The 26,295-nt window shown below is 41.4% G+C and overlaps 1 protein-coding gene across 11 annotated transcripts in view; it reads right to left on the bottom strand.

Annotated features, from left to right (window-relative positions):
* Positions 1–26,295, bottom strand: part of LOC126284563 (uncharacterized) — a 335,286-nt gene that overhangs the window by 183,072 nt on the left and 125,919 nt on the right. The window contains exon 4 of one of the 11 annotated variants that reach the window (XR_007551502.1): positions 22,889–23,136. The exons of the other annotated variants lie outside the window; for them this stretch is intronic. The gene's annotated coding sequence lies outside the window, so the exon portion shown is untranslated. Of the gene's footprint in view, positions 1–22,888; positions 23,137–26,295 lie in introns of those variants that run through there. 11 annotated transcript variants of the gene reach the window in all.

Here is a 26,295-nt window from a genome sequence, read left to right as displayed (position 1 = left end):
TAATTACGCACGTGATCGCTGGCCATGCACGTCAGCCGGCTATAGAGAAATTAAGACGGCAATAGCAGAAGCCGGGGATAGAGATACATCATTTTCTCTTCAGGCACCCTCCACACTTTTGTCTTCCCACGCGAAAGTCGATGTGATGTACTTATCGGACCTCCATATTGAACGACGTCAAATGCATCATCCAGTAACGAGGAAGCTTATTGAACGCATAAAACGTGCGTGGTGAAGCGACTAAGTCTTTCCACTCTAGTACCTAACACAAGAAAGAGAGCGGTGTAAAACTGATTTCAGACGCAATTTATAATTGCTTCCAAGGATGTTGATATTCGTCATGCCATTAATTAAAAAGTAGAAACTGCATAAGATGGCGAAAATCCGTAAAGTTGAGGGCTATTACATTCGAATTTATGTTGAAGCCCCACCGGCATGGAGGATCGTTAAGTCTACCTGCATTCTGAGGATTGGTGGCGAGACAGATCTTCCTAATTACCTGCGGATGCCCACTAGAATAGATGCTATTTTTAAAAATGTCTGCAACACGGTATTTCGATATTTATTATAATGTCGTTATGTGGGCTAGATAAATGAAGAAAACTATCCCTATATCAATACATCGACAAGAAAGATATCGACTTACCTGTCAAAAAAAAAAAAAAAAAAAAAAAAAAAAAAGATAAAATAAATATCGACTGCACGTTGTAAATCTACTGCCAGTTTTGGAACTGTATGTTTTAGTATCGATTAATTATTAAATATGATGTGCATGAACAAGCTATCAACCTGCTTACCTCCCTTAGAGCTAAAACTGAGAAGAAAACGTTCCACGTTTACGCTTGATGTTAACCACGTTCCTAAAAATCGTAACTGAAGGTAAGTGATAGAATAAAATACATCCGATGGGTCCTTCCTTTGGTTTCGTCCCATTTCGGATTTGTTTGGAACTTTTCATAACGACTTTCCTTTTTTTTCATATCAGCAAGCGCCAACGACCTAGCAGTTGTACTGTCAAGATTGCGTGAAGAAGTTAAACGTTGTAGTTTCTGTTTGTAGCACCAAGCGCCTAATTCTTCAGCATTTCCCCTCGCACGTCTCCGCCCGCCGCAAAGACCAGTCTTGTCATCAGGATTTTTACTCACCAGTTTCAGCAACAGTTTTTCAGGAGTGACGATGTAAAGAAATAGCACCTAGTTGCGCTACAATTGGTTCTTTTTAACGCAACTGGTGTCCTTTTTCTTCACACCGGTTGTCTTGTTATTCCATTCACACAGCCACCCACCAGTGCCTCCTTTCTTCTTCCTACACTTTCTTCACACAATCAATGACAGGGACTGGACTTGATGAAAGTTCACAAAGCAGAAAGACTCCTTCGCACGTGAAAGTAAAATTAGGTTCTACTAACAACTTCAAATATTTGTCAAAGATTCCGTACAAAATATAATATAAAAATATCGGCACTCGATATTGCCATTTTGATTTCGATATATCGAAATAGGATGAAAGAATTATCGCAAATATATATCTATATCCTCTGGAAAAAATTTCGTTATATAGATCAATATTTCCTCAAGTGCCCTAATGCCCACAACGGCAGAATTCTGAGTTCGCGAAGGAACGCAGATAATGCTCCCCGAGGCCATCCATTTCCAGATCCTGGCATCGCGGATAGTATTGGGTGAGGAAGTTACAGTCATTTCGATATTGGTGATTAGTAGCTTTCTCTCTCTCCCCTTTCCTTTAACTACATAATCAGTTCAGGCGATCAAACGCTTGATGATTGGTCCGACGACAGAAAATTACATCGTGAGTGCAGAGTCCTGACTGACAGAAAAAGAATGTTAAAAGGCGGGAAAAGAGACTCCGGAAAATTAAAGTGCAGGATCTAACGCCTAGGTCATTTGTCGGCATCCTGTGGCAATAGTCTCCTTATCTTCAGAGTCATGGTTCAATGTCCTAACGCAGTTACATCTACATCTATATTTTACTCCGCAAACCACCTGATGGTGTGTGACGGAGGATACTTTCAGTACAACTATCTGATTCCCTCAACCCTGTTCCACTCGCGAATAGTGCGTGAGAAGAAAGATTGCCGGTAAGCCTCTGTATTGGCTCTAATTTCTCAAATTTTCTCCTCCTGGTCAATATGTGAGTGGAGGTAATGTGTTGTCTTACTCCTCCTGAAAAGTTATATCCCGAAATTTCAATAGTAAATCTCTCCGTGATGCACAACGCCTCTCTTATAACGTCTGCGACTGGAGTTTTCATAACTTGTCCGTAACGCTCTCTCGACGGATAAAGGATCCCGCGACGAAACGCGCCACTCTTCATTGGATCTTCTCTGGTCCTACCTGATAGGGACCCGAGACAGATGAACGGTACTCAAGAATCGGGTGCACAAGTGCCTTACAGGCCACTTCTTTCGTCGATGAATTACATTTCGTTAAGATGCTTCCGATGAATCTGAGTCTGGTGTCTGTTTTTTCCTACTATCGGTTTTATATGGTCATTCGGCTTAAGGTCAATCTGGGTATTATGTCTAGATATATTTTAGCAGACGCTGTGATCATTTATTTGTCATCAATTGTGTAGCTGTACCGTAGTCGATTTCTTTTCCTATTAACGCACAATATGTTACATTTATTTATGTTATCTTCCTATGGCTTAATTTCTATCTCTTTTTTGGTCAAATTCCTGATGTCTCCTTATCACATATAAAAACATTTCAGTTAAAATAATCCTCTATCGATCTCTCTTCTCGCCATCGTTGTATTTATTTATTACCAAAAAGAGAATAAAATACATCACTTCAATAATCAGGCGGACTCCTCACTAGTGTTCAGTACATTATAGTGGGGGCATCAGTGAGAAAAGATAAATGGATTTTTCTCTCCAGTTAATTTTATGAAATTTAAACTAATACATTCTCTTTTCTCACATGTGGTCCAACAGGAAGTGTGATTGGGTCTGAGGAGTCAAGATGCGATTTTGTAACTAATAACAAGTGAACAGCGTAACAAATTTTTCAGACTATTTTTAAAAATTATGTTCTCAGTTAAACCACATAATAGTTTTTTGTGGTAGAATGCTCTTGGTTACAATGTCAGATGGCATTTAAAATGATCTTTGATATCATTTTTTCATTGGTAGCCATATGTTCAGAGACTTATTAGTAATTATGACGGGAAACTATTACAGCTATATTTTTATTTCTGGTAATAATTACTGTTAGCGTTAAAATCTAATGTAACGATATCTACAGTTGTAACGTTACAAAGATGAAGGAGAGCAAGAACTGGTATGAGGGGAGGTGAATTTCCTTTGCGGCTGAGCACTAGTTGCGTGGCGTGGGGATCGATGGAGAGCTGAGCCCATTTTTGACCTGCCAGATGGCAAGAAGAGTAGCAAAGGACCATATGTGGGTACATCCCAAATCTGGGAATTCAACGACAGTCACCTCACTTAGTAGAACGCAGACGGGCCAGCAATGGTGAGCTTTGAGACAAACTTAAAGATGGCTTCGTACAGCTCTTTGAGAACCTATAGTAATTTTCAGTCAAGTACTGAAGCAAATATGAATACATATGTGATCTCAGATAAATTATGCACATACTGTGATACAATAATACTTATAGTAGCCGTAAAATAGAGAAGTTAATATTTCATAGTTGAACAACGTTTTTCACTATAAACCTTTAATTAACAACTTTTAAGCGTTTGATACCATTTCAACAAACAATATCTGAGACGATAGCATTACACAATAGCTATCCTTTCTGTTAGCCACTCATCTGTATCAATTGTGTATATTTACTTATAACGTTTTAATATCTTATTATTATGCAGAAAGTTGTCAGAACATTGTATTCTCCACAGATGCAAAGTAAACCAATAGAGTATGAATACCTCATGTTTTGACATACTTATATTTATTTAAGAATATTTTATTACTTTAAAATGAATTTTATTTAACTGCTGACTGCAAGTGAAGAACTGCGCTAGTTCTAATGGGTCAATGGCATGTGCTATCGGGCACCACCATTGAAAAGAGAGACAAAATAACTTTCTAGCAACAGAAAGAGTATTCTAAATAATTATTAAAAATAATCTCTCAGTTATTGTAATGGAATTTCACAAGAATGTCGACTTTTTTATTAATGAACCAGTCTTTATTTATACAGGGTGACTCACCTAACGTTAACGCTGGATATATTTCGTAAATCACATCAAATGCTGACGATCCGATTCCACAGACCGAACGTGAGGAGAGGAGCTAGTGTAATTGTTGAATAAAAAATAAAAAAAATGCACGGAAATATGTTTTTAACACGAACCTGAGTTTTTTAAATGGAACCACGTTAGTTTTGTTAGCACATCTGAACATATAAACAAATACGTAATCAGTACCGTTTGTTGCATTGTAAAATGTTAACTACATCCGGAGATATTGTAACCTAAAGTTGATTCTTGAAACCTCCACGTTCAGTTGAGTGTTGTAACAAACACGAGCCACGGTCGGCGAGCAGCATCTGCAGGGACATATTAACGATGACGACCGTGTTTGCGGGTGTGGCTGTATTGAACTGTTTTGTTTTGGTCTAGCTGTCGCAGTGTCCGAATGTAGCGCTTGCTGCTATTGGCAATCTGCATTCGTCTCCGCACGCAGACCAACTGTAGTACACCGTGTTACCAGACGTCTGTGATAGTGTAGTGTTGTAGGAACTGTCACCATGGTGTATTCGAACTCTGAAAACTCGGAGATGATACTCATGTATGGCGAGTGTCGACGAAATGCAGCTGAGGCCTGCAGGATGTATCCAGAACGGTACCTGAACAGAGAGCATCTAACGTGCAGCACATTGCAAAACATCTACCGCCAACTGTATGCAACAGGTATGGTCGCAACACCCAAACGGGTCCGTAACAGGCCCGTCACAGCAGAAACGTGTGCAGTTGGTGTGTTAGCTGCTGTTGCCATGAACCCACACATGAGTACAAGAGACATTGCGAGAGCCAGTGGACTGAGTCAAAGTAGTGTCATGCGCATACTGCATCGTCACTGCTTTCACGCATTTCATGTGTCGCTACATCAGCAATTACATGGTGATGACTTTAATCATCGAGTGCAATTCTGCCAATGGGCATTAACAGAGAATGCGTTGCAGTTCTACCTGTTTACCTATGAAGCTGGTTTCACAAACCACGGGGCAGTGAATCTACGGAACATGCATTACTGGTCCGTGAACAATCCTCTCTGGCTCAGATAGGTAGAGGGACAGCGACCGTGGACTGTAAATGTATGGTGCGGAATCATTGGCGACCACCTCATTGGTCCTCACTTCATTGCAGGGGCCCAAACAGCAGCAACATACATCGCGTTTCTACAGAATGATCTGCCAACGTTGCTCGAAAATGTCCCACTGGAAACGCGTCGACGTATGTGGTGTCAGTATGATGGTGCACCTGCACATTCCGCAATTAACACTAGGCTGACCCTTGACAGGACGTTCGACGTCATAGGACGTGGAGGACGCATAAATTGGCCAGCCCGTTCTCCTGATCCTACACCTCTGGACTTCTTTCTGTGGGGTACGTTATAGGAGAATGTGTACCGTGATGTGCCTACAACACCAGAGGATAAGAAACAACGAATTGTGGCAGCCTGTGGCGACATTGCACCATATGTACTGCGTTGTGTACGACATTTATTACGCCAGAGATTGCAGCTGTGTGCAGCAAATGATGGCCACCACATTGAACATCTGTTGGCCTGACATGTCGGGACACACTCTATTCCACTCCTTAATTGAAAACGAAAACCACATGTGTACGTGTACCTCACCCCTCATGGTAATGTACATGTGCGTCAGTGAAAAAGACCAATAAAAAGGTGTTAGCATGTGGACGAAATGTGCTGTTCCTGTCTGTTCTGCACCTAAGGTCAATCACCGTTCCCTTTGGATCCCTTTGTAATTCGGTGCTCTCCGATACTTACGATCGAACAGCGGAGGAGTGGTACTCTAGCGTCAACTTTAGGTTACAATATCTCCGAATGTAATTAACATTTTACAATGCAACAAACGTCACTGATTACGTATTTGTTTATATGTTCATATGTGCTAACAAAACTAACGGGGTTCCATTTAAAGAAACGTAGGTTTGTGTTAAAAAACATACTTCTGTGCATTTTTTATGGTTTGTATTAACCAATTACAATAGCCCCTCTCCTCATGTTGGGTCTGTGGAATGGATTCATCACTATTTGATGTGGTTTACGAAATATATTCAGCGGTAATGTTAGGTGACTCACCCTGTATACATTGTGCATATTCTGAGTGCAACCAAATGTGTAGAACCTTCTCTTAGGTGAATATTGTTGTACTATATTAGTTTAGTGTGGGAAAGTGGTTATGTTGAGTCAATTCATGTCGATAGAGTTTAAGATCGATGTAGTTTTTTAGAGAACGACTTCAGTCCTTGGATAAGCGGACAGTAGCAGAACACTACAAGAGTCAAGTGGAGACTATGTGTAGCATTTCTTTTATTTGAATATTTTCATGATATATTAGTTTAGTGCAGGAAAGTTGTAATGTTGATTCATGTCATGTCTGTAGAGCTTAACAACAATGTATTTTTAGGGGAGACAATGGAAAAGCAAAAAGTAGCAGAGCACTACGGGAGTCAAGTGCGACTGGGACTTCCCGAATGAAGAGCTGAAGGGAGCTATTCTGTACATTTGGATTTTCGTTCAGGAAGAAGGCACACCTGTGTGTGATAACATGCAACATTCGCTCATGTCAGTGATCGACTCTGGCTGGTGAACTCTCACTACTATATTTTAACTTCTGATTGGACTTTATAATCACAGAAGTTTAAATGTGCTTTAGAGTGGGACTTAAACTGTTTCTTTTAGTATTACTGAACTGAGGGTTTCATGTGTGCTAGTTTGTAAATCAATCTGTTGAACGCTGAACTGTTTTAAGCTGGTGATTTCATGTACTGTGATCAGAAAAATGAACTTCATTTTTGCGAGTCTTTGATGACTAGTTATTTTGGGGATTTTGCTACCATTCTCCTAACACGGTCATCGTAACTTTACTGAATTTGACAATGATATTTTCTGTCTGCTTTTTTTGCTGAATATCACAGGACCACTCCATTTATTTAAGATTTTTTTTTGAATAATCATAGTTCAACATTATTTTCTCTCAGGTACGTCCATTACAGACAACAGAAAAGGATACGTTGTTATATTATTCATTTAACTTTTGTTTTCTGTTTCTATGTGTTTTACTAACTCACACTTGTAGCCAGTGCGTACACGGTTTGACTGCAGTATCACAGTTGCAGATATATTATTTGTTGCAAATGAGCTGCCGGCTCGACCGTGTTACTATATCGAGTTATTCCTTTTGAACGGAGACGTGCATAGCCAAAGAATGCTGTAAACACGCCACTGCTGTGATTGTATGGGATGCTGTTAGGAATTGCAGATACACTTGCAGGGCCTCTTAGACTGCCACAGTTCAATATACATGAAAAAGAACTTAACTATTTCGAATGCACATATTTGCTAAACCGTAAGCCATACAGCTATGAAACTTGAGACACATATTTGCAAATATTTGAAGTTTAGATTACAGATTTTCAGTTTGTCCTCCAGATGCATCACATTAGATCGATACTCTAATTCTTCCCCTTACTCGGATAAACATGTCGATCGTCACTGACGCAATGGCAGCTCGGGTTCGGTCATTCAACTCCTATAGGTTGTGTGGTAATAATGGTGCACAAACGTTGCCCTTAATTAAAACCAGCAGGAAGAGAGGAAGAAGCCACAGTGAGTCAAATCTGGTAAACGCGGAGGCCGGCTGAAAAACGCTATGTCTGCAGCTGCTTGATGACGTAGCCAACGGCCCTGTGGAGTTTCGTTCAGATATTTGGCTTTAGGTGACACCAGTGAGGTGGTGCGCCCTCTTGTTGAAATATGAAGTTGTCTTCACCTTTGGAAACAAGCAGTTTTGTAATATAACAAGATACTGCTAATTAATTGAGTTTTCACCAAATTAAAATGTCCCGTCACCAATGAATATGATACGTTGTTCGAAACTATTATCATTGTGAATAGCATTCTGAAACTCGTCAGAAAATTCCATTTATTTGCGTTTGTCGTCATGAGGTACAACCTGTAACAGCTTTAACTTGCACAGATTAATAAGAGACCGATATCACAGAGCAAATTGTTGTTGGAGGCAGTTGCAACTCCTGACTATGACGAAGATTTAATATTTTAGGATTGCGTTGGAAAGAGGTTTGAGTCAGTAAGGGGATTGTCGTCGGACAGACTGGGGAGGCCAGGATTCTTTTCTTCAGATACACATCCTGTGTCTGTACACTGTCGATACCATCTGCGAATATTCATGAATTCGGAGGATCACTTAGCTAACTCATCCTGAAACTTCTTTCCATTGTCCTTGCGGAAATACAGTTCGCAAACACATGTGACGGTAACTAAGGAAACAGAAAACAACCGACATTTAGCAGCAATGAATAGAAACTAGGCTATGAATTCGTTCATCCAATAACCGACCTGTAAAGCAGCGATAGTTAATTTTTACAGCATAATACATTGAATTAGTATATCGTTTTCGGACCACACTGTACTGCCGTTTAAAGTCTATAATGTTGTCACTCTTGTTGCAATGTACCAGTGTCGATTGTGGTTGGGTGCATACCCCTATGATGCACAGGACGAAGCTCCGGTGAACAGTAGAGTGAGGAACTACTCGAAATGATCAAGCGAATTAATTTAATACAAGAATAAAGTCATGCAAACGAAACATCTTATTTATATGAATATTACTAGGGGTAGCATGATGTAGAGTTAAAAAATTGGTACGAAACTGCTATTCACGCAGATGTATTAATGGGGGAAGGTATTTTCTGCCTATGAAAGGAAACGAGTGACCATCGTTGTCTTTACACATGAGAATTGCACATTGATATAGACTTAGTACAGCAGCTCGACGAGACATGGACGTCGTTAAAAGTCCCCAGCGGGGGTAATGTGTCATGATGCCTGTACTGTCGTCCACAACTGCAAAAGTGTTGGCGGTGCAGGGATTCGTGCACAAACTGACCTCTCGCTTACGTCCATAAATGTTCGATGGGGCTCATGTCGGGCAATCTGGGTGGAAAAACAATTCGCTCGAAATGTCTTGCACGTCCTGCACACCAGTCGCAACCAAGTGTGGTCCGATGACAGGGCGCATTGTCAGCCATAAAAATTCCATGGTTGTTGGGAAGTCCATGAATGGCTGAAAGTGGTCTCCTGGTAGCGTAAAATAACCATTTTCAGTGAATGATCCATGTAATCACAGCCCACACCATTATGGAGCCGCCACCGTCTTGGTACCGCCAGTGGTGAACGAGAGGTTCTAGGCACTTCAGTCTGGAACCACTTGGCTGCCTCGGTGGCAGGTTCAAACCCTGCCTCGGGCATGGATGTGTGTGATGTCCTTAGGTTAGTTAGGTTTAATTAGTTCTAAGCCTAGGAGACTGGTGAGCTCAGATGTTAAGTGCCATAGTGCTTAGAGACATTTGTACCACTCGGACCAACTTGATCCATGGTTTTGTGGAGTCTACACCACACTCGAAACCTACCACCAACGCTTACCAACCGAAATTGGGACTCATCTGATGAGGCAACGGTTCTCCAGCCGTCTAGGGTACAACCGATGCAGTCACGACCCCAGGAGAGGCACAGCAGGCGATGTTCTGCTGTTAGCAAAGGCATTCGCGTCGGTCGTCTGCTGCAATGACCAATAAGCGAAAAATTTCGCCACTTCATTCTAACGGATACATTCGTCGTACGACCGACATTTACTTCGATGGTAATTTCATGCAGAGTTGTTTCTCTATCAGCTGTCAGTGAGGCCTCGCCACAGACTCTGTCAACGTCTGATCTGGGCCCTTAACTGACAGCAGCGGCTTGCGTTCCTGACAGGCCGGCCTTTCCAATGACTATGGTCCAAAAGTTTCCTTCCTATAACTCTGTAAGGCTAGCAGGCTGATAAGTTTCCTGTTGATTCTCTAAATCAGCTCCATCGTCCACTTTCTCCAGGTTACAGTCATCTTCTTCCACTAGATTCATTGTAGCTATACTGTTTGCTCATGTCCATTTCAACTTAGGTATTCCCTAGCAAATTTACAAATTTTAATCAACAAAATGTTGTACCCATGAACAGAAGAATCTATGATTAAAAGCTCCCACTAATTTGTTATTGTACATACAAAACCAGCTTAGCCCTTAACAGGAAGAATGTTTTGTATAATCTTAATTGGAAATACATTCTGACAGACATGGTAACATAAACAAGCAAATGAAGTTTCTTTTCTAACGAAGTGGCACATAAATAAGTAAATACAATGAACGAATTGAATAATAATTCACAAACATATTTATTATTTTCATGATTAGTCATGCAGTTTAACTCTATAAAATTATATGAATTGTGCAAATAAATCAAGGGATAAGCTGTAAATTTAGAAATTATCAATTCAACGCTAATCGCAAATTTTTCTTTAACTTTCCTGGCATAATTGTCTATCAGAATTCGCAGACATACCTGGAGTGTTGGTGTGGTTCTGGTAAGAACCAATACTGAACTTCGTCTTCCTTTGCAATTTGTCACTTTTGAACTTCTCTTATACTGTTTATTTTTTCCACGAATCTTTTCCAAGAACATTTTCGATTATTATCTCAAAATGTCCTCTCAAATTGGAGATAGGTAGCCTAATTTCGAGGTATGCTCACGTCAGATTTGCAGACAGTTCCTTGATGGCTCTATACCTAGAGATACTTTTACTGTTTCTAAAGCAAATGTAGAGAATGCAGCTCCTGCTGTACTTACGTTTTTTAGTGTAAGAAACCTGTTGGTCGACAGCGTCTACATTTTCTGTTAGATGAATTGGTTCACATAGTTTTGATTCTATGTGTCTATTCCACTCTTCACCCTCTCGCAGAAGCACACGTATTCATGTTCCCTCACGTCTTCGTCCACTCCTATTGAGAAATGCATACCAGTCAATAGTACTATTCTTTAATGTTATTCGGGACTTCTGGCAACAGAGTAATTTTTTCACAAAACCCATAAAATGAAGGGCTAACCTCCCTATTCTTAGGAGACATGAAATCAATTCACATTTCTGGTTTATTCTTCTTCAACGTACGGATGTTCGTTACCCCCTGCTCAGCAGCTTTTCTATCCGCTTCTAAGGAGGAAACCCAATTGTTACTATTTTAATGATTAGTTATTTCCTTTTAACTGCTTAAACGTCTTTCGTACTATAAGGTTATTTCTGCGTTATTTTCTACTACAACCTGCGAGCATTACACTTAGAATCGATGTCGCCAGTCAGACAGAATTTTACATAGAATATGTACAAATATTGAATTAAGTTAAGTTGTTCATAACGTATGTAAGGAATGCATCTCTGTCTAGTCTCTATTTTCATCTGTCATATCAGTAACATGCAATTATTGTCCATATTGTTGGCTTGTTAATTTGATCAATGTTTATACCTGTGCAAAGTTGTTGTTATAAGGCATTTATGTGATTGATCTGTATATGGTCGAAAATTTCTTGCTGTCTTATCTTGTGAATAATTACGTATTTTCCTTAAGATTTCACGGTCTGTAGTCTGATCCAGAAACCCTATATATTTATATCTGTTTATCTATATCATAGATACTGTAGTTGTTTGTGAAATATTTGGGATACACTGCAATTTCGTTTATCGTTTCAAAATGATAACGATTTTTTCTAAAAGCGATTATGATTCTGGTCTGTTTATTCATTTACAATTTCTTGTAGGTTGTCATTTATGTGTAGGTACATTGCAGATTTTTCTGGAATGTTCATACTGATTCCTTTAGCATTAAGTTTGTAGTATCTGGATTACAGTTTCAATGATCTCTCTTTTATGATTGGGGAGTTTTACATAAAGAAAGAAAGTGGATGATTTAATGTTGAATTCTCCTATGTACTGCCTGTACGTGATGTGGAAATTACGTCCTGTTTGTCCTATGCAATATTTTTCGCCGTTTCTGCTATTAATTTGATATATTGCAGCGTATTTGTATTCTGGTACTGTGTCTTCTTCCGAATAGATTTTTGTGTTTAAGCTGTTAAGAAATTTGAAACCTTAACGTGGAAATTAATTTGTTCTAGATATTCCCGTTTATAAATGGCTGGCATGTAAATGCTTTTCTCTTATTGGTAGAATTTCTCGTGAGTGGTATTTTTTAGTTTATAGGCTGGTGTTTTGGTTTTTTCATGATACAATTGTTTAACTGTGTATGGATCGAACTCGTTTTTATATGCTTTACATTCTACTATTTTTATTTCATTTCTTATGGTTTTTGGTCCAGGTAGCGGATGTATAATTCCGTTTCTCAAAGAATGGGGGAACACATACTAAAAGGATTTTGGGTGCCAGGGATTGTAATTTATTATGGTGTGGTCGGTTTTCTATAAATTTCGGAAGTGTGCTTGTTGTTTGTGTAACTTATTTCTAGGACCAGGAAAGCAATGGATTTGGTCATTTTCATTTAAATAGTCGATCTTATTTCAATGTATAGACTGTTTAGCTCTTGGTGGACTAGATGTGTATACATTTCTGTTCCTTCCCTTTTGCAGTATGTATTACCTATGTATCTGTCATAATATATAATTCTGATTACGAGTGGACTGTGTGATTTGAAAAATATTTCTTGTAGTCTGTCTAGGAAGATACCAGCTATTGTTCCAGTTATTCTGCTATCTATAGCTATCCCATCTCCTTGTCAGTACACTTTGTTGTTAAATACAAAGAGGTTTTAAGTTAATGTCAGTTTGAGGAGATCGATTACCCCTCGTATTCCTGTGGTTGGTAATTTTCGGCATTTGAAGAGCTTCTGATGGATGCTGTCTATTGATTCTTATATGGGAATATTTGTGTGTAGGCTTGTAATGCCAAACTACACAAACTTGTCTATATTCAAGATTTTTATATATTTTACTTTATTTGTTGGTGTTTTTTTTTATTTTAATTTTATTTTTATTTTCATGTGTGTTTAGTCTGTTCTTCTGGTTGACCTCTAATTCTACACCTTTGTGGCTTGATGATGATGTGTTTCATTTCGTAATTTGTTAGAAATGTATGACAATTTCTTATTAGTTTCTTGATTTCAGTTGTATATTTATTTGTTGAATCATATGATATTTCTGAAAAGTTATAGTTTCAAAGAAATTTAGACCTTTATTTGTTTAGCCTGGTCGTTTGTGATGATCATGCTATTCCCTTTGTCAGATTTTATTTCTATCTTGTTATTATTTCTCAGTTTCTGGTTAACTGCTGTTATTGTGCTTGTTCTGTTTCTGCTCATAGGCAACTTTCTTTTCCTTCTCACACCTTTCATTTGTCTTCTGTTTCATGGCTTAGATGGAACGCAGTCCACGTATCCCACATGTATAACGTATTACGAAAGTCTTAGGCCTCTTAACTTTAAAGAATGTCTCAGAGCAACGGCAATTAGCTACATCTACCTCTATGCACGAGGATTAAAAGTATCGCTCATGGAAGTACTTGCCTAATAGACATGCAGCAAAACTTGTGTTACTTGAAATGTGTGTTACATATAAACATCGTGATATTTCAGAAAATAGCTACTACCACATCTATAACAGTCACTATGAAGAATGACTCACACCGCAAGACTCGCAAAGAAACTGCGTGAAGTCATTCCCACAAGTAACGTAACTAATACTGACTATCTTAAAAAAATTTATAGCTGTCCCTCAGGCACATACTTACTGTTATGCGTTAGCAGTCTCTACAGTCATTGAACAATTATTGCTCCAAAAGCACCACGTAGATGACAGCAAGGTCGACACATAACAACTATCACAGAATTAAACGAACGTTACAAGAAAATAACATTCATTAATTGTATGTGCAAGTCACCAAAATTTTTCTCCAATTTCTATCGATTATCAAAGTCATGATCGGAACTCTATAAAATTTGATCTCAGTAACTCCAAGTGTTCCATCAAATATGAAATATCAATGAATCTTTTTTTTTAGCTAGTTTCCAAGGACGCATTATGTCGTTGAAAGCACAGTCTAGAGGTACAGGTTCAGTCACGTAAGACGTAACACCCACTTCATTTCGGGAATAGAGCTATACATATCGGAACGCGTTTTCCGGCAAATTTTAGAGCGTCGAGGGATTTGTATGATTTTTTTTTTTTTTGGTTAATGTTGTTAGCGCTGACATCAACGGAGATATTGAAGCAACTATGTTTTTTATAGAACCGTATGCTTTTTATAAGTACATTCGATATCTCTTGAGAAGATAATTATAGGTAGTTAGCATCTGTTAATGTTGACGTAGAAACCTATCGTAAAAAATTCGATAAATATCCGAGAATTTTAGAACACGGTGGCCGGAATCGGCATTAGCTGTTCTAACACCCCCACAAGGAGACCTTTCGTGTTATGTTGTGACAGTTTGTCAACACATTTTCCTGTTTACCTGTGTGCACTGCAGGCTGTTCACTCCTCCTTCAACATTCTTTGCGTGTAGACACGTACACCAATGAGGAGGATATGGTAAATGTAAAAGAAATGCCGTAAAAAGGGTACAACGGTATAGGGTTGTCTAACCGGAACGCTAGCGTCCGATGCGTCAGGTACTTGAACAGTTGTTAAGACGCTAGTGCGGAGAGGTTGCTAGAACGTCAAAGAGAGGACAAAGAAGAAAACTGCAACTGACAACACAGAAAAGCTGCTCGGGCTACGACACTAATGAATCTGTAAAGTGGTACGAAGCATATTGCCAAGGAATGTGGAAGCACGAGCGTCTTTCAAATTCCTGCATCGACAGAATTTCAAACGCAGTCACCTGTCACTACATCAGACACTCGACGACCATGATTTCGAACGTCGTTCAGAGCTGTGTCGGTTTTCCATTCAGCAACTGATACACGCCCCACCTTTCTTCCAACGCGTGCTCTCAGGTGCTCCCAATAGACGTTAGTACGCTCTCTTTATGACTGACATTCTTCCGGTTCTTCTAGAAGAGGTATCACTGTATATTAGACAGTGTATGTGGCTGCAACACAACGGCTATCCAGCTCACTCGATCTGTGGTGCATCGCAAATACTGAATAGGAACTTTCCTGGACGTCGTATAGGATGAAATTCTGTTGTCAAATGGCCTACGAGGTCCCCCGCTTTCCCATCTCTTCATTTCTTTCTTTGGGAAACACGCAAAGATGCGATCTATGACGAAGTCTCAACTACGCCAAAAGGTATGTGTCGTCGAATCACCAATGCATGCTCTCCCGTATCATCCACAGTAGGTGCATACGTTCATCGTTCTTTCGAACGGCGGTTTCAAATATGACTTTCAGTCGATGCTCAACAGATTGAAAAGAAGCTCAAATAATGGATAACGATATTTGAAGACAAAATCCACGTTATCTGATTGGATGGTTAATAAACCATCGTTATTAATTTGTTTATTTCAGTTACCTCTGTACGACATTGCATTCCATTGTCAAATAAGTCGACAGCGTGTATTGCACGTACCTGGTAGCACTGTCATTGAGCGCTTGAGTTCAGCATGGAACAACGTTTCTCTACCAAGAGTCGTCCGCTGTGGTGGAGCGGTTCTAGGCGCTTCAGTCAGGAACTACGCGGCTGCTACGGACGCAGGTTCGAATCCTGCCTCTGGCATGGATGCATGTGAAGTCCTTAGGTTAATCAGGTTTAATTACTTCTAAGTGTAGGGGACTGAAGACCTCAGATGTTAAGTCCCATAGTGCTTAGAGCCATTTACATAATTAATACTGTAGTCGCTTATTGCACTGTGTATTTTTGAAGAATGAAATTTGATTTCTCTGCTTCAGCTCATGTAAATCTGGGAGGATAAACAAAAGTAAAATAGTTTTTCTAAGCTCTTTTTGTTGCTCTAGATTCTAGCCTACGTCGTATTTCCATACACAACATTCGTAGTTGGACCTACACCTAAGTCGTAAGTCGAGTCGAGTGGAAACAAAACTTTGTTCTCCTAGCGCTGGCCTACCTTACGGAATGCAACTACTCAGTCTCGTCCGAGTTGCCTACTTGGCAGTGTTTGCCCAACAAATGCCATTTCCGACCACGGTGCTGTCACATTGTATGACATTTCTTCAGTTCCTAACGATAGATTTCAACGCCAACATTACCAAAGGCTATACCGCCGTAATTGTTGTCTCAAGAGTTATCGAATGGTGTTGTAGAACGTATACGGGATGAATTAAATAAAGCACTCACTTTAATATCTCAGTTGTTACCAGTGCTAAAAACATTAACAAAAACATACTTTCTCATCGACGTTCGAATATTTGCAGAAAACCGTGTTCCGATATATGTAACCGTAAAAACTTGCGTCCCCTAAATATTTGATGGGATTCGTGTTGGACGATCTGGATGGCCAAATCATTCGCTCGAATTGTCCAGAATGTTCTTCAAACCAGTCGCGAACAACTGTGGTCCGGTGACATGACGTCGTTGTTTGGGGACATGATGTGCATGATTCACTGCAAATGATCTCCAAGTAGATGAACACAACCATTTCCCACTACTGGGACCAGAGGACCAGTGCTTTCCACGTAAACACAGCCCACAGCATTAAGGAGCCACCACTAGCTTGCACAGTTCCCTGTTGACAACCTCAGTCTATGGCTTCGTGGGGTCTTGCCATACTCGAATACTTCCCTCTGCTCTTACAAACTGAACTCGGGACTCTTCTGACCAGGTCACAATTTTCCATACGTCTATCGTGCAGCTGATATCGTCACGAGGCCAGGACAGGAGTTGCAAGCGATGTCGTGCTATTTGCAAAGGCACTCTAGTCGAACGTCTCCTGCCATAGCCCGTTAAGGCCAACTTTCGCTGCACTGTTCTAACAAATACCTTCATCGTAATCCCGCATTGATGTCTACAGTTATTTTAAGCAGTTTGTTTGTCTATTGACACTTTCAGTTCTATGCAACTCCGTTGACCGTGGTGAGAGGTAATGCTTGGAATTTTGTACTTTCGGCACTCTATTTACGCTGTGGATACAAGAATATTGAATTATCAAAAGATTTTCAAAATGGAATGTTCCATGCATCTAGCTTCAACTACCACTCTGCAACCAATGTCTGTTAACGGAAACCTTTTTACGTGGATCACCTGCCCTTTTATAACTAGTAAATGCCATATTTCCACCATTTGGATATTCGGATATCGTTATTATATATATATATATATATATATATATATATATATATATATATATATATATATATATATATATAAAACTACAAAAACGACACTTGTCTAGCTTCAAGGGGGAAACCAGATGGCGCTATCGTTTGCCCGCTAGATGGCGCTCCCATAGGTAAACGACGTCATAAAGATATGGCTCACAATTTTAGACGAAAAGTTGGTAACAGGTAGGTTTTTTAAATTAAAATACACAACTTAGATACGTTTGAACATTTTATTTCGGTTATTCCAATGTGATACATGTACCTTTGTGAACTTACCATAGCTGTGATCGCATGCCGTTACAGCATGATTACCTGTAAATACCACATTAATGCAATAAATGCTCAAAATGATGTGCGTCAACGTCAATGTATTTGGCAATACGTCTAACGACATTCCTCTCAACAGCCACTAGTTCGCCTTAAGTAACGTTCGCACATGCGATGACAATGTGCTGACGAATGTTGTTAACCCTTGTCGGTGGATCATGATAGCAAATATCCTTCAACTTTCCCCGCAGAAAGAAATCCGGGGACGTCAGATCCGGTGAACGTGTGGGCATTGGTACGGTGGTTCGACGACTAATCCACCTGTTATGAAATATGTTATTCAATACCGCTTCAAGCGGACGCGAACTATGTGCCGGCATCCATTATGTTGGAAGTACATCGCCATTCTGTCATGCAGTGAAACATATTGTACTAACGTCAGTAGAACATGACGTAGGAAATCAGCATACATTGCAGCATTAAACTGCCGTCTATAAAATGGGGCAAATTATCCTTTCTACCACAATGCCGCACCATACATTCAGCCGCCACGGTCGCTGATGTTCCACTTGTCGCAGCCATCTGGGATTTTCCGTTGCCCAATAGTGCATATTAAGCCGGTTTACGTTACCGCTGTTGGTGAATGACGCTAAGTTGCTAAATAGAATGCGTGCAAAAACTCTGTCATCGTCCCGTATTTCCTGTTGTTTCCAGTGGCAGAACTGTACACGACGTTCAAAGTCGTCGCCATGCAATTCCTAGTGGATAGAAATATGGTACGGGTGCAAATGATGTTGATGTAGCATTCTCAACAACGACGTTTTTGAGATTCCCAATTCTCACGCACTTTTGTCTGCTACTGATGTGCGGATTACCCGCGACAGCAACTAAAGCACATACTTGGGAATCATCATCTGTTGCACGTCGTGGTTGACGTTACGCTTGTGGCTGAATACTTCTTGTTTACGTAAATAACGTAACTTTCCGGTGAACGCTGAGGACACTTGGATGAAGTGGTCCACGATACCGAGCAGCATACATAGCACACTCCCATTGGGCATTTTGATGAAAACAGCCGTACAACAACACGATATCGACCTTTCTCGCAGTTAGTAAACGGAAAATTTTAAGAAGAGTAATGTATCACGAAGCAAATACCGTCTGCACTGGCGGAATGTTATTTTTTTTCTTTATTGTAATTTTAATCACCTCATACAAGGCGGGCTGGCAGCAGCGTATTACCCTGCTCTTCAGCCTTGAGTGGTACAAAAACATGGCATATAGGTGGCACAAACAATACAATGAAAACGGCAGGCAAAAAAATGTAGATACAAAAAACAGTAAACATGAGGCCGTTCACGCTGAATGAGAAAAAACACTAACACTTGTGACACAGCGCACATAGCACGGGTGACTGCGACGTGGTGGTGTGACGGCGAAAGGACATTGAACACCAAACGAAGGCACACACGAGACACTGATGGTGATGATCTCCGGCGCGCGAAAGTTCACTGAGCGTGTGCGAGTCCGGGGACCTGCCAAGGGAGGGGGAGGAGGAAGGGGAGTGGGACAGGGAAAGGGGAGGGCAGATGCCATGGGCAGGAGAGACATGGGGAGGGGAGGAAAAAAAGGGGGGAGCCCGGGGGAGGAGGGGTGGAGGAAGCAGACGGGGGAAAAGGAAAGAGAAGGGAGGGAAGGTGCCGAGTGGAGAGGCCATAGGAAGTGGGGACGGGTAGGATCAAAGTTGATAGGAGGGGTAGATGGAGGGGAGGAGGACTTCATCAGGGAGGAGGAGCCGCCGGAATCCACCTTGGGAGAGGGTAAGTAGGGTGGAGAGATGGAGACCGGGTGGGACGTGGGAATACAGGCGCGGCAGTGGGCGAGGTTGGGAGAGTATGGGCGAGACAAGCGGGTGAGGAGAGTTAAGTTTGCAGGAGGTGTACAGGATCCGTATCCTTTCAAGGAAAAGGAGGAGGTGGGGGAAAGGAATCGTACAGGATCCGCGTGGGAGGGAGGAGACGGATGTGATAGGCGAGGGGAGAGCATGGCGTTCAAGGATTTGAAGGGATTTGTAAAAGGTAGGGGGGGGGGGCGGAGATCGAGGCCGGGTTGGGCGTAGCAGAGGATAGGGCGGATGAGGGATTTATAGGTGTGGAAGATGGTGGAGGGGTCCAGACCCCACGTACAGCCCGAAAGGAGCTTGAGGAGGCGGAGTCGGGAGTGTGCCTTGGCTTGGATTGTCCGGAGATGGGGGTCCAGGAGAGGCGACGATCGAGGGTGACGCCAAGGTACTTGAGGGTGCAGTGAGGGCGACAGGACGGCCATAGATGGTGAGATTGAGATCAAGGAGGTGGAAGGAAGGGTTGGTTTTGCCTACAATGATAGTCTGGGTTTTGGAGGGATTGACCTGGAGCAACCACTGGTTGCACCAAGCGGTGAACCGGTCAAGATGGGATTGGAGAAGGTGTTGGGAGAACTGCAGGTGGGGGCAAAGGCAAGGAAGGCGGTGTCATCGGCAAATGGGAGAAGGTTGACGTGGGGTGACGGCGGCGGCATGTCCGCCGTATACAAAAGGTACAGAAGGGGGGAGAGGACGGAGCCTTGGGGCATACCGGCGGAGGGAAAAAAAGGTGTAGGAATCCGTGTTATGGATGGTGACATAGGAAGGACGGTGGGAGAGAAAGGAGCCGATCAGACGGACGTAGTTAATGGGAAGGGCGAAGGTTTGGAGCTTGACGAGGAGACCGGAATGCCATACGCGGTCATAAGCTCGTTCGAGGTCCAGGGAGATCAAGATAGCGGAGCGATGGGAATTAAGGTGGTCGGAGTGGAAGGAGAAGGTCGTCGGAAGAGAAGGACGGCCAAAAGCCACACTGGGTAACCGAAAGGAGGCGGTGCTGGCGGAGATGCTGGTGGATGCGGCGGGAGAGGATAGATTCCAGGACCTTGCTGAAGACCGAGGTAAGGTTGATAGGACGGTAGGAAGAGACGGCAGACGGCGGTTTGCCAGGTTTAAGGAACATCAGGATACGGGAGGTTTTCCACAGGTCAGGGTAGTAACCGGTGGACAGGACTACATTGTAGAGCCTGGCCAAGGTGGAGAGGAAAGAGGCAGGAGCTTCGCGAAGGTGACGATAGGTGACACGATCGTGACCAGGAGCGGTGTTGCGTTTTGTGCCGAGTGTAGCAAAGATATCATGTGTAGTGATTTGAGCATTGAGTTCCGTGTGTGTAATGTTGTCCAAGTACTGCAAACCAGGTGCGAGGGAAGGGATAGGGGTGTCAGTTCGATCGCGGACATCCGGGAAGAGGGAGTAATCGAACTGGGGATCATCGGGGATGGAAAAGACGACAGGTAGGAGGCAAAGTGATTGGCCTTACTAAGGGTGTCAGGGAAGGGGTGATCATCATGGAGAAGAGGATAGTAGGGGGGGGGGGGGTTAGTTCCGGTAAGGCAACGGAAGGTGGACCACAACTTGGTTGAGCGGAATGTTACGTGAGACCACGTACTTATATGATTGTGACTATTACAGTGCTATCTATCACAAAGTGAAAAAAGTGGTCCAACTAAGACAACCAAATTTCTCTACATACTACATGAACATGTGATAAAAATGGGGGTTCCTATTCAAAAAAACGCAGTTGATATCGTTTGACCTATTGCAGCGCCATCTAGCGGGACAAGCATAGTGCCATCTCGTTTCCCCCTTCAAGCTAGACGAGTTTCGTTCTTTGTAGATTTAAGGACCACCCTATATAAATATATATATGTATGTGGGTGTGTGTGTGTTTAGGTAGTCAAGCTGTACTTACATTCAAAGAACCAAGGTGATTTTATTAGTTCACACACACCACCATGATAAACACTATTTACTCATCTTTGGTCCAAGCCGTGTGGCTCCCACAGGTGACAGCAACACCACGGGTCTGAGGGTGGCAAGCGAGATGTTACAATTTGTAAATAGAGTCCCAGCATGAATGTGTTAATCCCAGAATGAATGCACTGACTGAAATCTTCGTCTAAGTCGCCAGAAACCTTCAATAGTGAATGTTGCATTCCACATGATACACACAGGCATGGAGAGTGTGCAGTTTGTGTGTGACTACTTTCGACCTTCCTCAAAAGGTATCGGCGTCCAAGTGGTATTGTCATGAAATTGAGCGTGGAGAGTCATTATCATGCAGCTTCTAATGACTCTGTTACACACGCTGCCCACGCAGTGTAGTTTGGATTTAAAACGGTTTTATTTACAGGACGTGCAATATCTCCTTTTCCCAAGCCGCCAGTTCTCCTACCTCCTACTTTGTTGACAATGTTGTTTACCATAATCTCAGATGATTTTTACAGTATGATACAGTAATTACCTTATTATGTGACGTTTTGTCTTTCAGATTTGTTATGAGGAGGTTTCTGAATTTATGAAAATATGAGAAAGGACTAGATTTTCAGAGGATATAAGAGAGATAGAATGTGAACTAAGACGTCGTCAGAGACTGGAACGTCCGCTTCAAATAGCTACTATTAATTGTTTACTGTCATTCAGATTATTTTCAATAATACCAGCAGTCAGTGGTTACAGGGTTTCCCAAACTGACCTAGTACGAAACTGGGGCTTAGGTTTGATAGAAAACCCTATCTATTTAGTTTGAGGTGGAGGTCCATCAGTGAAATGCGATCAGTCAGCGGAAATAGTACTTTAAGCAAATCAACATGGCAAGATGTACTGCTATTTACGAAATTGTGATTTCAGAATGCGCTCCAGTTGGATTTTTCTGTCTGAACTCTCTGATGGGCATCATTTTGGTTCTCCTTCCTTTTACGACCCTGTAACTAATGCCCTCGGTTTATATATTCATCGTAAATAAAATATTCTGTTTTCTAACGAATTTTTTGGCATTTCAGTCTATATCTTTTTCGTGGATCATATCTTTCATCAAACGGTCGCATTCTTTCAGTGGCCTCTTTCGCTGTACTGGGTGAAATCCACGTATCTATGTGTGTCATTACAATTTTTAATACCTTAGTAATGATTGACCAGTGTTATTACTAATCACAGTCAAAATTTCTGTATTGTTAACTTTATATTGCACAGTAAGGATCGAGTCGTTTATGAATGATCTTGTGTGGAAACGAGGATATTTTGTTGTGGGCAGTTAGGAAAAATATGAAAGGAACAGCTTATATATTGATACTGAAGTTTAGGGATGAAATGACAAAATAAATCAAATCATCACGAGGAAAAGAAGTAGTTTGTTTGCAATAGAATTGCGGAAATTAATATTCGTGCTACCTATTGCTGCATATGATGCTCTTATTACTCAATTTATTGAATGAGCAACAGATACCGTAGCAAATATTCAGCATTTATTGGTGAAGGTTTTATCATTTATTACGGTGGTGAACAGCAACAGGCCTGGAATGGTCAGTAGCCGTTGTACGCCAGTGAGGTCGTGGGTTGGTAAGAGCTCATCCACCTTCCGGCGTCGTGGTTTAGCCACTGCATTAAGTAGTCCGTGGCCGCTAGAGAGGAGAAGAAGAAAAAAATGGTTGTTACTTTGGTTCTATCATATATGGAGTCATCATCACGTTCCGCAATTAACATCATGTATAAGCGATGCAGCATATGAATTGCAGATAATACACATGCCTATTAGGATCTGTTTGTGACGTCGGCAGGAAGTATCCCCTTACCTATTTTGTTGCTGTTCACGTCTCTACCAGTGAGATAGGAAAAGCAACAGACCGTCTGTCCGCTCTTACTGAAAAGTCGTCAATCAGTATTTTACAAATGGTTACATTTGAGAAGTTCTCACTCATCGTTGTTAAGAAAGTGTGTCAATACTGCATAGGTTTCAAGTGCAAAAGACGGTATAAATCAGTTAACTCACTTTAACGGAATTCTAGTCGTTTAATATCTCTTCATAGTTTGACACAACAGACACTATCTGTGTCGAGGAGGCATCACGGAAACAACACTCGGTTCAAATAAGCGTTATGTTATAGTCGTGGGTGAAGAGTTTACAATTAATTACTTCGAACTGACAATAGGCAAAAACTCATAATTTACATTGCGCAAGCGTTACGATGTATGCCTCGAGAGAGATGGTACCGTTCCATTGGTGCCGGATTTGAATTTATGACGATGTTCAAAAGCTTAGTCTGTGACTTCTTTTGCTGTTTACTGTATTTGAAGCGTATCTTATTCATGAGTTGAAGACTGCGAGGTTGTTTTTATACCAAGCAGTGGATTTTAATAAATATTGTGGAACCTAATATATATAATCAACTAAGTACTACCACTCTCCTTCGCTGAGATGTGTAGTGGCAGCTGAGTGTGGCTGAGAACATTGTGTGCCACATATTTTGCAATAAATTTTCATTTTATTTATTCTATTGTTGAGACATGCGGCAGGGGTACTGTTTGAAGTGTTCTGTTTCAGGGTGTCTACTTGAGAGCTATTAGGGGTAATGGCCCGAGGAAAGTAGAACTGACTTAAGAACTAAAAATAAGTATGAATGTTTAAGTGAAGTTTTGTATCGACCGGTACTGATGCCGACGTCGCTCGGGAAGATATGTCTGAAAAGACATTTGTAGACATGTTGGCAATAGTTTCATTTTTCGAAGTGAGGTAATCATCCTTCCTACACCTTAATTCCTCCAGTACCAACGGGGAAGGCGTACTTTACAGCCATCTCTCTCTCATATGTATTACAATCTAGTCATTTACTTCACATTTTAAAATTTTGACGAAAAATGTAATGGTTCCAAGTAATACTTCTATCATATTCTACATTTTTTAAAATAATTATCAGTTAAAGTTTATCCTAAAACTTAAGTTATAGCTGTAGTAGTAGTAGTAGTAGTAGTAGTAGTAGTAGCAAATTGGAAATTGTTGCTAAGGTCATATGGGGCCAAATTGCTAAGGTCATCGGTCCCTAAGCCTAGACATTACAGCTTTTTCCGAAAGTTATCGCAGGTGTTATTTTCGTACTGCATGCTGGTATGCGGAAACGAAGCACCGTTACCGCTAGTCTCGTAGTGGGAGTTTATGTTATGATAAATATTTATTAGTTGGAACAAGATGAGGATTCTTCCATTACACCCCACCCACCTCACTGCGTGCGACACATTCTTATACACGCAAATTCACTGAAAAAGAATAACAGTGTTTGAGTAATAGGTAAAACGAGAACTCCAGCCAACAGATATTAATCCACAGGTATGATGCCAGCTGGTGCTACGAAGGATACTCAACCGGGGAAAGCAATAAGTCTGCAATGCCAGAATATGGCATACCTTAGGTGCCACAGTACGAGCTCTTATATTACGTAAAAGAATCTCCGTAGCTTTTGTGAAGGACAGAAAAAGCATGCTGACAAGGTGAACAATTTTTTTCAGTTTCAATCAGCCCAAATGCTAAGAAGAACTACTTTCTGAAAGAAAATTAAGGCTACATGACCCTAATGCTTACCACTTAAACTACATTACAGTAAGAGAAATAAAAAAAGCTGTAATGAGAATTCCTTCTGAAGCAAGAGGTATCGACACTATTAGGCGTATCATATTCAAAAATATTCCAGATGGCATCGTGCCAGCCTCGGCAGACATAGACTGACGGAAAAAAGTCGCATAACCAAGAAATAGTTCTCCGACATCAGAACTACTCTAAACACCTGCTATAGCGGCCGTGAGCACTAATTACTTTTGATAGTGGACACGGTGTGCTGATGTTAGTCAAGAATATTTTTATGGTGAGAAAGACGCCAGTATCCTACTAAGTTTGAACGAGGTCGTGTAATATAGTACTAGAGGCCTGATGTTCCGTCTCCGATAAAGTAGAAATACTTGGCACAAACGTAGCCACTCTGCATGTCTACTGACAGTAGTGGTCACGAGATTACACAATCACAAGAAGATCGGGCTGCGGGTTACGTGGCGCTACCGAGAGAGAAGGCCATGTGTTCGGCGTGTGGCTCTGGGGCGTAGTACTGCGTTTGCAGCAGCAATTTGAGCAGCAGTTGGCATCATAGTGACATAGGAAGCTGTCATAAACCTGTTACAGCAAGGACAGCTCTGAGCCAGACGCCTTGTAGCGTGCGTTCCGCTGTGCCCAAACCATCGGAGAGAGCGGTGGAGGTCTTTTGTTTTCCTGATGAAAGCAGGTTCTATCTTTGTGCCTGTGAAGGCTGCGTTTCGGTTACAGGGAGATCAGTGTTGGACCTGCAGCCTACCTGTCTACGATCTAGACGCAATGGACCAACACTTAGAGTCATGATCTGCTATGCGATTTCATATAACAGCTGGAGTACTCTTACGGCTGTTCCACGCACTTTCACAGAAAATTTGCACAACAACCCGTTGATTTGACCTAATGTGTTGCTGTTCATGAACAGCGTTCCAGGGAGTATTTTCCAACAAGGATAACGCTCGCCCGCATACTGTTGTTTTAACTCAGCATGCTCTACAGAGTGTCGACATGTTGCCTCGGCCTGATCTGTTGTCACATCTTTCTCCAATCGAGCACATGTGGAACATCATCAGACGACAACTCCAGCGTCATCCACAAACTGCGTTCATCATCCCTGTATTGTCCGACAGAGTGCAACAAGCGTAGAACTAATCGAAGAAATTGACTTCCTGTACCTGTAAAACAAAATGCATGCTCGTTTGCAAGCCAC

The sequence above is a fragment of the Schistocerca gregaria genome, chromosome 8 (assembly GCF_023897955.1).
Source record: "Schistocerca gregaria isolate iqSchGreg1 chromosome 8, iqSchGreg1.2, whole genome shotgun sequence".
NCBI lineage: Eukaryota > Metazoa > Arthropoda > Insecta > Orthoptera > Acrididae > Schistocerca > Schistocerca gregaria.
The sequence above is the reverse complement of the archived record's forward strand: the minus strand, read 5'-3'. Positions and strand labels throughout refer to the sequence as shown.